Source organism: Dermacentor variabilis, chromosome 4 (genome assembly GCF_050947875.1).
Source record: "Dermacentor variabilis isolate Ectoservices chromosome 4, ASM5094787v1, whole genome shotgun sequence".
In the NCBI taxonomy this organism is placed as follows: Eukaryota; Metazoa; Arthropoda; class Arachnida; order Ixodida; family Ixodidae; genus Dermacentor; species Dermacentor variabilis.
In genome coordinates this window covers 24132659-24144427 of record NC_134571.1, presented here as the reverse complement: position 1 = coordinate 24144427, position 11769 = coordinate 24132659, and the positions used below count along the sequence as shown (strand labels likewise).

Genomic DNA, 11769 nt, shown 5'->3' with positions numbered 1-11769 from the left:
CTAGAGTGTCGCACATTAATACAAAGGAAAACACTGCAGTTTTGCAGAGCTTTTGCGCGTGGTCACGGATGATTACAGCCGTCAGGAGAGTATTGTGGCGGCGCCTATAGAGAATTTCGGAGGGCATTGGAACGACCGCCGACTGAAAGGTCCAAACGAGTTTCTCGCGTCGAATTTCCTGCTTGCCACTCTCCTACTAAGTATATACACGCTCTGGACCACCCCCCGACCCGGCGTACAAGACATCGACAGCAGTAGGAGCAGCAGCAGCAGCGGAAAAGCTGAAGGAAGAGGCAAAGGAAGCTTCGCCTTACAATTTAGCTGTGCCTGTAGAAAACCGGCCAGATAGCAACCATATCTGTGACGGCACACAATGATGTCATCGCCGTTGTCACACAAGTGAAATAAACGTATATTAAGTCCTTTAGATGACATTTTCTCTGCTAATGCTAGATTTTTTGCAGTAAGGCGTGGAGATGTTGGAAAGGCTTCAATGAGCGAGGTATAGGCTGATTTTCGTGAGAAAGTCAGGTATTTACTTTTCCTTTTCTTCCTTCCTTCCTTCTTTCATTCATTCACATTAGTTATCGTCTTTTCAAGATGGCGAACCGAGTTTCGCGACCAGCAGAATTAAACAGCCCCGCTGTTGACTCCGCTGCTTTCGCCGCGGGCATCGCGTGTCGTCTGCTCGCGGCGGTGGCGCCCACGTCGTGCGCCCGCGTGGCGGCGCTGCCGTCATCCGCCGCTGTCTCTCCGGCTTCGCTCCATCCTTCCTCCCGGCATCACCAGGATGAGACGGTCGGTCGCCGCCACTCCTCCCGCCAGGGCCGCCGAATGCCCCCTCCCTGCTTCCCCGTTCCCGATCTCCACCCGCTGTCCCCACACGGTGAGTCAGTCACTTGCGAATATCACCTGTCTGTGTGTCTCATCGCCTCACACCCGCATGTTCTGCAAGCATCGTTTTCAGACAGTCTATTGATTCTACGGCTAGCGCGTCGCTCCTCTTTCTGTATCAACTATTCTTCGTCATCTGTTCCCTCCGCAGGAGTCGACTCGGGTTGTTAGCACAAACTGATTGCTCCTTGACTCAGCTTTCTTGCAGACAGACGCGCACATTTAATGATGCGGCCGATGCCATAGCAGCACGGCTGACGCTTGTGTCATCGCATAAATATCAGTGTCCTTGTGAAACATCTATCATTTAAGGCGTAAAGATGTAGTCCACAGTACGTTCCTTCTCCATTGTAAATTACATATATTTCAGCAGCGAATAAATCGTTATTTAATGTACACCTATTCGCTCTAACGCATCTAAAATAATATAATCTAAGCCACTTTGGCAGTCAGTAGTCGAGCCATTCTCACTAAATAGTATCACGTTTCTTTTTCATTCTTCACGTGTTATGTGAAACATCTGATACGGTAAATGGGATAAGAGTGCCAACTTAGCGTGCGGATTCTGCCAGATTAATTCGTAATACGTTATCGAATGATTGAAACAACTGGACGAATATGTGCACCCTTAAATTAAAGAAAGGCAGTACATTTCTTAAACGTTCTTGTACATTATGCTACAAGTTCATTCAAATGCCACGGTTTCACGGGAATCGGAGGAGACAGACTATTTACGTACCCTCGTCTTGATCGCTTTAGGAACGCTTTAGTATTTGAGTTCGGGTTTGTTGTAGACAGCGGATATCTCCATTTCTTTAGTTTACTGGTCAACCTTCAATATCTTCCTGTTTTGGGAATATGACTTGCAAAGCATTGAAACCTCGTCACCTTGCACCACATCGTCCCCGCGAACACGTCGACGGGCCACTCACTTGGAAGTTGTGTCGACTGTGCAAGGAAAAGTGATCGTACTGACGTCCAAGAAACGGCTTGAGCGCCCTTGTTTCACATTGTTTCTGGTAGTTGTGTACTGGAGTCGAAAAACTAAAACGAACTTCTCGTACTTTGAAAGCGCTCTAGATGTAAATAATAGTTTTTCCCCATTCTGAAGCAGAAAATTAGAATGGTTCATCCAGCGTCATTTCTATTGTTGCGGACTTCCCTTCCTCCCTCTCCCGTATCTCCCTCTCCCGTCTCTCTCTCTCTCTCTCTCTCTCTCTCTCTCTCTAGTGCACGATAACTGTTACATGAAGTCAGTATTAATCAGTGACTTCGCCTTGCTGGACAGTCCATCGCAACCTTAGTCATATGTCCCTCCTGCCGGACCTCTCTCTCTAGCCATACACTTATCGGTTTAGAGAAAGCTGAGGTATATAGTTATGAGCGTTTGTTCAGGGTTGGGTTAGAGGGACATCTCCTGCGGCGGGCGCTGCGACTGTCTTGCTGCCAAGGCGGACCGCCCACAGCAGCAGGGGCGCTATCAATAGAAAAAACAGCAAACCGCACACATAGTCCAATGGTATCAAGCAGCATTATCGCCACGTTCGTCATGAAGGACTGTAGACATCGGCAGATATGTCACCTAATCGACAGCCGTTTAAGAGAGAATCCTCTGCGAGCACTGACCCAGAACCTTATGTTCTGACAAGGGATGACTGCCCAGTCTGTCAAACATGTTTCATGGTGCTTGACTATAAAATGGACAACAGCGCGGCCTGCTCTGACGAGCAGCGCATGTCAGAACAGCGCGTGTCAGAGCATACTTTAATGTATGCGAAAGTATCTTCGCATACTTTAAAGTATGCGAAGATCTCGTCAGAGCAGCGTGTGTCGCGTGTGGGCTGTCGGCCATTTTAATTTGAAGTGAATACGAGTTCGCAAATGTTACGCCCAGCCGCAGACGGGATATCGTGGACTATTGTCGTCGGGGTAGTTCAAGCGGATGGCGCAATGGTGAATCAGAGGGAGCGAATAGCCGAAGAGAGACCGCGAAAACGTTACAGTACACCACACGGTAGACTTCTGCTTATACAGTGATGTACGTATAAAACGCTAAATTGAGTGATCAAAACCATGAACATTTCCCATTTCAAATTAAACGTGTGTCCTTTCCAACACGTTCGTGCGGCCATGACAACGAGGGTGTATGTTACTTACTCCTCGACTGCCCCAAGCGCACTACACATAGACAGCGCTTAGAACACCAAATGCATTTATTTGACTCACATAGGCCTTTTTCATTTGCTGATGTGTTGGGCCCATGCCTATCAAAAGTGAATCACAAAGCAATGAAAGCACTTCAGCGCTTCTTTGAAGACGCTGGAAAATGTGATGAAAATCGACTCAACATATGTAGGTTAGTGTGTCAATCATGCGTTTGTAATTGCGCCTTATTCGTGCTCCTGAAACTAGCTTATGTAGCTCAACCATACGAGAACGCCAGACCTTTCGAGGGGACTTCTATCTCTAGTATCGAACTGTCGACACAAGTCCTTGATTTATTTAATTATTATTCATTGCAAGAATATATATATATATATATTATTGTACTTTATAACCACGTTAGAAAGGGTAGCCTTAGCCAGTGAATGGCAATTCCTCTAAATGAATAATAGAGCTCATAACTGCTTATAACATACCTCTCGTTCAATTCGTAGTTGCGCTTCTCTGCAATGCACATCTGCCTAACTAATGGCGGCATTGGTCGGGGCTCAAATGAAGAAATAGCACTCGCTGCGCATGCTTTATGGTTTAATCACTAGAGTCACGTCTTCATTTTCCATGTCACAAGACAAGCAAATTGCGCGTAGCTATTTTTGCTCAGTGCAAAAAATGACTACGCCGGCCACTAGTTTGCCAAACTGCCTCGCGAGAAAGCTAGCTTTACGATCATGAAAAGGACCCATTAAGATTATAAACAGTAAGAAAAGATCAACGGACGGAGCAAGTATGCAACAAGAGTGCTGCAGCACCTGCTCTTCTTCTCGCGAAGTTTATTCTTATTTATAATCAAAGTAATTGTTATGATCACTGCCTCACCTCACGCGTTAACGCTGGCGTCGATACGTGCTCTTTGTTGGCATGCTTCACTGTAGCTTCTGTGGTGCCGGGCAGGCCCCTTACTCTTCTTATTTACTCTTCAGCGCTTTCTATATATACTTCGCAGCGATTAGCGGACTTTTTATAAAGCACTGCCTTGCGGGCAGTAAAGTTTCAATTACCGGAAGGAGTGCGAGGAGCATGAACATCCGGGAAGCGGAAATTGCTCTCAGAGGAAGTAAGATTTTCGGTTGTTTGCCCGCACTTGATAAGCTTAGCGATAAGCTCACCACAGCACGTTTTACGCTCTCTGTGAACCCAAAGAGGTTTGCCCCGTTTTCGATTCGCGCATCGTAGAAAAGAAAAAGTGGCTAGATAAGCTGGCTATATACCTCGATTCATTCTTTTCTTATACGTATATGCATACGCGTTGACAGGACGGTGTCCAGTTCCTTTCGGATCGAGACGCTGGCTGCTCTTCTTCACGTTGACCTGTGTGAAGGGCAGAAACTCCCGCAAACATCGCAAGCAAAGGAAGAAAAAGAAAATGTCGTTGGACGACACCGGCATATCGAAAAGCAGGACCTTCAGCGAATCACCCGGTTCTGAAGTCAGTTACTGCGACAGCAGTAGTCTGTCTCAACGGACACCGTCATCATCTCAAGATACACAATCAGACATCATCATTCAGAGTCTGCGTAGCGCGTAAAAGCATGTACAAATCACCAAGCGCTAGCGCAATAACGCAATGGTTAGCACGCCAGGCTTTCACGTGTACATTGCCGCATTGACATGAGTTGAGAGGTCGGCAGAAGTGTTTATATATATATATATATATATATATATATATGTATAGCGCACAGCGTTGTCTTCGCCATATGGTGTGTGTGCGGGGGGGGGGGGGGGCAGGGTATGATGTATCCTGACGGTGGCGACAAGACGACGACGCAGTAAGGGACAGGGGCAGCAGTACACAACAAATCCAGTTGGTTTCACTTTACCTCTGTTATAGTCTGAAGCAAATCCCGCGCGACTGCTGGAAGGCGTATAAGCCGCTGTATTGGCAGCAAGTGCCAGTATATAGACGGAACAGTAATGACTGCGTTTTCTACTCTCGTCAGCAAAAGTTATGTGACCTCCATTTTGTTTATATGGTCTTCAGACCATAATACGAAGGAACAAAAACTGGGAGTTGTCAAAGTATGCGCAAGCATGGTGCCACTTGCTCCAATCTCCACGCAGCCCGGTGTCATTATCAATGTTTATGAAGCTTGATCCGACCAGGTGCTGCGACGACACGAACTGCTGCCGACGGCGGCGCAAGGTGAATTGATGACGCAAGCCAACTACTGCAGCTGGCGGCGCCAGGTGCGCTGATGACGTTCTGATCATTATAAGCCGTTATCTGTCATTATAAGCCGTTATCGCTCTTTAGCCCCTTATCCATCAGCGTCGATCCATTATCAACCGTACTCCGGCTGCGGCTTCAAAGGCCTGTGTTCTTCCCGCTTATTTCGCGTTGAAGCGAGGCGTGTGGGCCCCGTCTTGAAAGCGACCTGCGATGGGGACACAACGCGGCGAGTGCTGATAGCTTCGTGCGCGATATATTCTCGCCACTCAGTTCCCGTTGAAGCTCGAGGAACCACGAAGGTGAATTCGCTCGCTGCTGCAGGCCCAATCTCGAAAGCGATCGTTTTGCGTGATGGACGGGTGGACGGGTTTCCTGGTTAGGTAGGCGTAGAAATGCTCATGCATTTAAAAAGAAGGAAAACATGTGGCAACATCGATGTTCCACTGCAAATAGAGTAAAAATTTAGCTCAGAACTGTTTCCGTGGCTGTACAGCGATCATGAATAAAACTGAGCTTTGGCACCGCAGTGTTCCCGCAGCGTTCCTGCGGGAACTCGCTGCCAATGGCCTTTTTTAGGCAACCCGTGTAGAACAACGTTCGTCGCGCTGAGTTAGGGTAAAGCTGCTAGAAACGGGATAGCATCGAGGCGCAGGAAATCGTCCGTGTCGCCCGGAGACCTTTCCGCTTCAGCTGAAAGGGCCCCAACCAGTGGCATGAATTGTAACGAGGGCTTTCCGCTGAAAGAGGAACCTAGTGAAAACAAGGTCATTGCGAGGGTTGCAACAAGACTCATTTGTGAAAGGGTCTATTGCTTCGCTCGTTTGGACGGCCACGCAAAGCATAGTCTACCAAACATAGGCTCCGAGGCATTCTCCACCTAGAAAAATTATAGTGTTAAATCGATCGCGTACTGCTCGTTCTTCGAGAGAAGAGTATACACTAATTTATTGTAAAGCGCTTCGTCAGTCTGCAGAGCTATTAATAATTAAATTCTGGGGTTTGTTCGTGCCAGAACCACAATCAGATTATGAGGCGTGCCGTATTGGGGAACTCCAGATTAATTTCGACCGCCTGGGCTTCTTTAGCGTGCAGCATACTCTTGGTACATGGTTGTTTATGCATTCGACCTCCATCGGAATACGGCCGCCGTGACCGAGATCGGACCCGAGACATCGTGCTCAGCAGAGCCACGTCATTGCCACTGTGCTACGGTGGCGGGTAATGCAGAGCGGCCACGAGTGACTGTAGTGCGAAAGATATCACAACGCGCGATTTATTGCTGTCACTTGAGCTGCACAGAAAATAAACTTTATTTTTTTCAAAAAAGAAGGCTTCAGTCAAAGCAGCAGGGCTAGCGCGAGAGAAGTCTTAAATATGCATGAACCTGTATAGTGCGGCATCGTGCAAGTATTACTCGGCAAAAACAAGAAAAAAGAAAAAGAAGAAACCCTGCAGATCCCATGCCCTGTGGGAATGGATGTTACGCGAAGCAATGTGCGGGGAGCCTACCTAGTTAAGGAGACGACCGTGAGAGCAACAAGGCGTAGGCGGTTAGATACTGTTAAAGTGGCAAATGATCGCGAAGAAATGCTTCGCATATAAAACCTCGTGCATCGTTGGCGTGCACATTTTGTGACAACTGAGAATACGAACAAGTGCCACCGGACATTTGCAAAGCACTAAGGTGGCTTGATTCCGCAGCGAACTTATTTCAAGCTGCGCGCGAAGATAGAAGTTCGGGATTTTATGAAAATAGTGTTTTCTTTCATTGTAGCACTCAGCACGTGCTGGCGGGCGAGTTGGTTATGCATGCTTACAACGAAGGTGCCAAATAAGACAACGGACGAAGGAAGGAGACACGAGACCGAGCGCCTACGTGGTTGTCTCGTGTCTCCTTCCTTCGTCCATTGTTTTATTTGGCGCCTTCGTTGTAAGCATTCATTGTAGAGGTTCTTGCGCTTAGAAAAGATGATAAAGCGCAAATGCTTACAAATAAACTATTATATGATAAAACGAAAACTTCTAAAGTGCTTATCAGCTTCTTGCGCGTCTCGCAACATCCTCCCAAAGTTTCCGTTCTCGTAACGCATCACAAAATCTATAGTGCACGTGTATGAGGGGGGGGGGGGGCGGCGGTCGGATTATGTGATTATTTTTTCCCTTCGATTGCATCATACGTCGTACCGGGTGACCCGTAATTGGCGATATACGAGAACGAAGCTTCGTGCAACCGAATGTCGGGGGGCGCAAGAAGAATAAAAATGTAACGATCATAAAATACGGAACCAGGAGCGGACAATAGCCTGCTCGTGAGGCAAGGCCTTCGTTCAAGCCGTGGTTGAGGGATTTCGACAATCACAGACAAACGTCTTTCACATAAGGTGCACGTCTCAGAGATATTTTTTTTTTTTTAATGATTAAAGCGAACGTCTGTTCGCTGGCTCGACTACGACAGGCCTTGTTTCAGGTCACCAATTGGTTGCACGCGGTTATCTACGTCAGTGTTTGTCTAATCTCGGGAACTTCTAATTTTGAAGGTCTCAGTACGCTGTAAGTATACATAGACCAGAAATTGCAGGGCATCTAGGAGGCAGCCATCTTCTTCCGGGGACTGTTGTAACTGGCGAAAAAAAAAAAAAGAACTGTATTGACTTTCATTCTGTTCTTGTCGCATGCTTGCCACCGGAGTTCCCTCGCCATGGCTTTGTTGTCAGCTTTCCCGTCATCAAACCCGTCATCAAACGGCTATGTTCTGACAGTAGACGACGGAGGTGAAAATTAAGTGCGCGTGCTATAAACACGTCTGCGAAGATAAAAGGTTCTGGTCTACAGGCCAGAATATAAAGAATCGTTTATTACCTCATACTCGTTGACAGCAAACACCTCGACCCCAGCGATGCAGAACCTTTTAATCAAAATTGAATCACATGCCTCGTCCTACTCTTTGTTACGTTTGATATTGTTTCCTCGGAGTAGCAAAGGTAGCGAATGCATGTGATTTAATCTGCGCTCTTTGCTTACAAACGCGCCTTTTGGACGATTCAAATCCATCCTATATATATGTACTGCAGGAACAGATTTCCTTTTTTTCTCTTTTTGATTCGCTTGTGCACACGGCACGGCATAACGTCATGCAGTATGAAACTAAATGTAAGCATAGGCCCGTTTTATAGAGATACTGCAATAGTGACTTATAAAATGTGTTGTCCATAATCCATCGTTCATAGTCCTCAGCTTAATAATAATAATAATAATTATTATTATTATTATTATTATTATTATTATTATTATTATTATTATTATTATTATTATTATTATTATTATTATTATTATTATTATTATTATTATTATTATTATTATTATTATTGGTAAAATTTCAACCGATTCTTTTTGCTTATCTGCCAAGTGCAATTCGTTACTTTATCTTATATCTTTTACATTTCTGCGCCAATTTAACAATATTCTGAACTCTTGCGGCAATGTACTAGACCTATGCCTTAGTAGCGCAGAAGCTGTGAATGTGTCCTGGGAATATTGCTCACGATGGAATGAAGAACTTTATACCACTAAGGTACTAAACGCTCTAATTTCCCCACTGGTTTTCTGTTGAACTGAAAACAACTTTAAAGCTAAAAGACCGTCCTCACAGGAACGCAAAGCGTACAAATCAGGAACATTGGCATATCGAGTTTAAAATGTACAGGGCACTCTCTAAACGCCTTTACAAACGTGATCATTCCATTTATATAGCACATGTGGAAGTTAGTACTTCTAAATATTCAAAGTATTTTTTGAGACACGTTCGTGAACAGTCATCCAACAATACCGAAACAAGATATCTCTCTACTTAGTGGCGACAGCCAACCTGTCCCAGATGTCGCAGGCTCCTTCGCCTTACACTTCGGGTCTGCGTACGGTGAAGGGTACAATGACTGAGTTAGTGAGCTTTCCAACCACCCTTCCCTGGATTCAAGTCTATCGGTCTCAGAGGAACTTGTCTTTAACTGCATCAAACGTTTAAAGCCGTCTTTTTCGTGTGGTCCTGATGACATTCCACCTGCTTGATTAAGACGTACGGGTCCGTGATTGTTCCAGTGCTTGCTTGTATTTTTCATTCTGCTCTAACGACGAACACATTCCCAAAGGCTTGGAAAACAGCGCGGGTCGTTCCCGTCTTCAAATCAGGGGTAAAAACTCCTGCGAGGAACTACAGGCATATTCCTTTCCTATGCGCAGCATCCAAATTATTCGAGTCAACTCTGCACTCAATAATTTCATCCTCTATTGAAAATACTCTCATATTCCTCAGCAGCATGGATTCATATCGGGACGCTCCACAACTACCAACCTCGTTAGCTTCACGGTGAAAGCCTCTCAAGCAGTACATATGAAAGGACAGCTGGACGTGATTTATTTTGACCTCATAAGGCGTTCGATGTCGTATGCCCGAAAATACTCCTTCAAAAGTTGGCACAACTTGATGGGCACCGCTCTGTCACAGCGCCTATAAGAAGATACCTACGCGACCGGTACTGCTATACGTTAGCGTAAATGGTCAGTCGTCCCAACTTTATGCAGTTACAGTGGAGTTCCTCAAGTGTCTGTCCTGGGCCCTCTTCTTCTCTCGCTTTTTATTAATGACATTTCGGCAGTCATTCAAAACTCTTCAATTTTGTCGTATGCTGATGACGCGAAACTTTTCGAAGCGGTAAAAAATGTTAATGATTGCGCCGCTCCTCATAAGGACATTGCAAATTTTGCGTCTTGGTGCGCTGAAAACAAGCTGGTCATAAATGCATCAAAAACGAAAATTGTAAGCTTCACGCGGGAGACTAACAGGACTTTATTTCCTTATAGCGTTAAAGACGTTCCCCTGCCAAGAGCTCAGGGAACGAAGGACCTTGGAGTGTGCTTCGATAGCTCTCGGAGTTTCTCGCCCTACGCTCAACAGACGAGGCAGCGTGCACTTCGAACGCTCGGCACAGCATGTCGGGTGACGAGAGACCTCAATCAACCTGGGCCATTTGTAACTTTATACTACAAGAGCCTATGCCTTTCAGTTCTTAAGTACGCCTCCGTGGTTAGGGGGGGCACTTGTAGGTCAAATTGTGAATTTCTCGAAAATGTGCACAAAAGGTTAGCATGTATATTTAAACGTGGATTCTGTCGAAAGCCTTCCATCTCTATAGAGCTAACACAGACACTCAAGTTTCCTACCCTCACCTGTAGACGCAACAATCCAGATGTTCTTTTTCTTCACAAATCAATACACGGAAAAATCTGCTGTTCGCACTTGCTTTCTAATGTGCGCTTTTACATTCCGCACAAGGAAACAGCGCGCCTTTCAGCCTTCAGATTTTTGTGACCCTCTAACTAGAGTCCAGGCGACATATAACGCGCATTTATAGTGCCTGGATATCTTCATGCCTAATTTTAATATTTTCCTGAAAATAGGTGCAGAAGAATTTCAATAACTGAACGAAAACTCTCATATCTGTTGTGTGTTCCGTCATTCTGTAATCCCTTTTTCTGTTTCTCCACATCTGATTTGTATTCTCTTCGTGTACACATTTTATGTTCGGTTAAAATCTTTATTCGCGAAATTATTATTCTTATATTTATGTGTGCACGCGCTTATATGTGTGTATGTGTTTGTGTGAGCTTGCATCGTTCCTCATGTGCATTGTTTTGCCGAGTGCACCAGCACCAAGACCCACAAGGTTGTTCCTGGGCACTTTAATAAACACAGTTGATTGAATGATTGATTGATCGATTATTATTATTATTATTATTATTATTATTATTATTATTATTATTATTATTATTATTATTATTATTATTATTATTATTATTATTATTATTATTATTATTATTCGTTTCGATAACATATACACACTAGACAGAAAAGGGAAAGCGACGAATAGGCTGGCAACCGCCACCGGAAGGAGCATAACGCCTGCATACTCTTCAGAAAAGGAGACAGAAAATCGGCTGAATTCGCCGGTGGAGTTTTGACGCCTTGTTGTTGGTAGTGGTGTATAATTGCATAGTGGCAAACTGCACGATTTCATAGTCACTTTCCGGCAACTGCAGCTTATGTAACCATAATGTTTACCGGGAAACGCTGGCGGCGTACGCTATGCACGAAGTCGCGCTTTCTAGTGGAAACGCGTACTCTTGCGCGGGCCGCGATGGATGGATGGATGGATGTTATGAGCGACCCCTTTGGAACGGGGCAGTGCGTTGTGCCGCCAAGCTCATGCTATCATACTGCCTACCGTCCAAACTAGTTCAAAAAAAAAAAAACGAAGAAAGAAGATGCGGTACGGTGGAGGCGAGCGCCACCTAGAGGTGTTGGTAAGGAACCATTGCGTTCTGAGATTTGCGCTCGCCAGCGTGCGCATATCTCGGTGGCCATAGCTGCTCTATGAATGGTAGAAATGCTGGAAAAGGGGTTCGTGTTCGAGTTTCCACGTAACAGAAAT

General features: G+C 45.4%; 1 protein-coding gene across 1 annotated transcript in view; it reads left to right on the top strand.

The window, feature by feature from the left end:
• The first annotated feature begins 783 nt into the window (after positions 1-783).
• LOC142578816 (beta-1,4-glucuronyltransferase 1-like) overlaps positions 784-11769 on the top strand; it is a 45867-nt gene continuing 34881 nt past the window's right edge. The window contains exon 1 of the mRNA XM_075688413.1: positions 784-886. The gene's annotated coding sequence lies outside the window, so the exon portion shown is untranslated. The remainder of the gene's footprint in view (positions 887-11769) is intronic.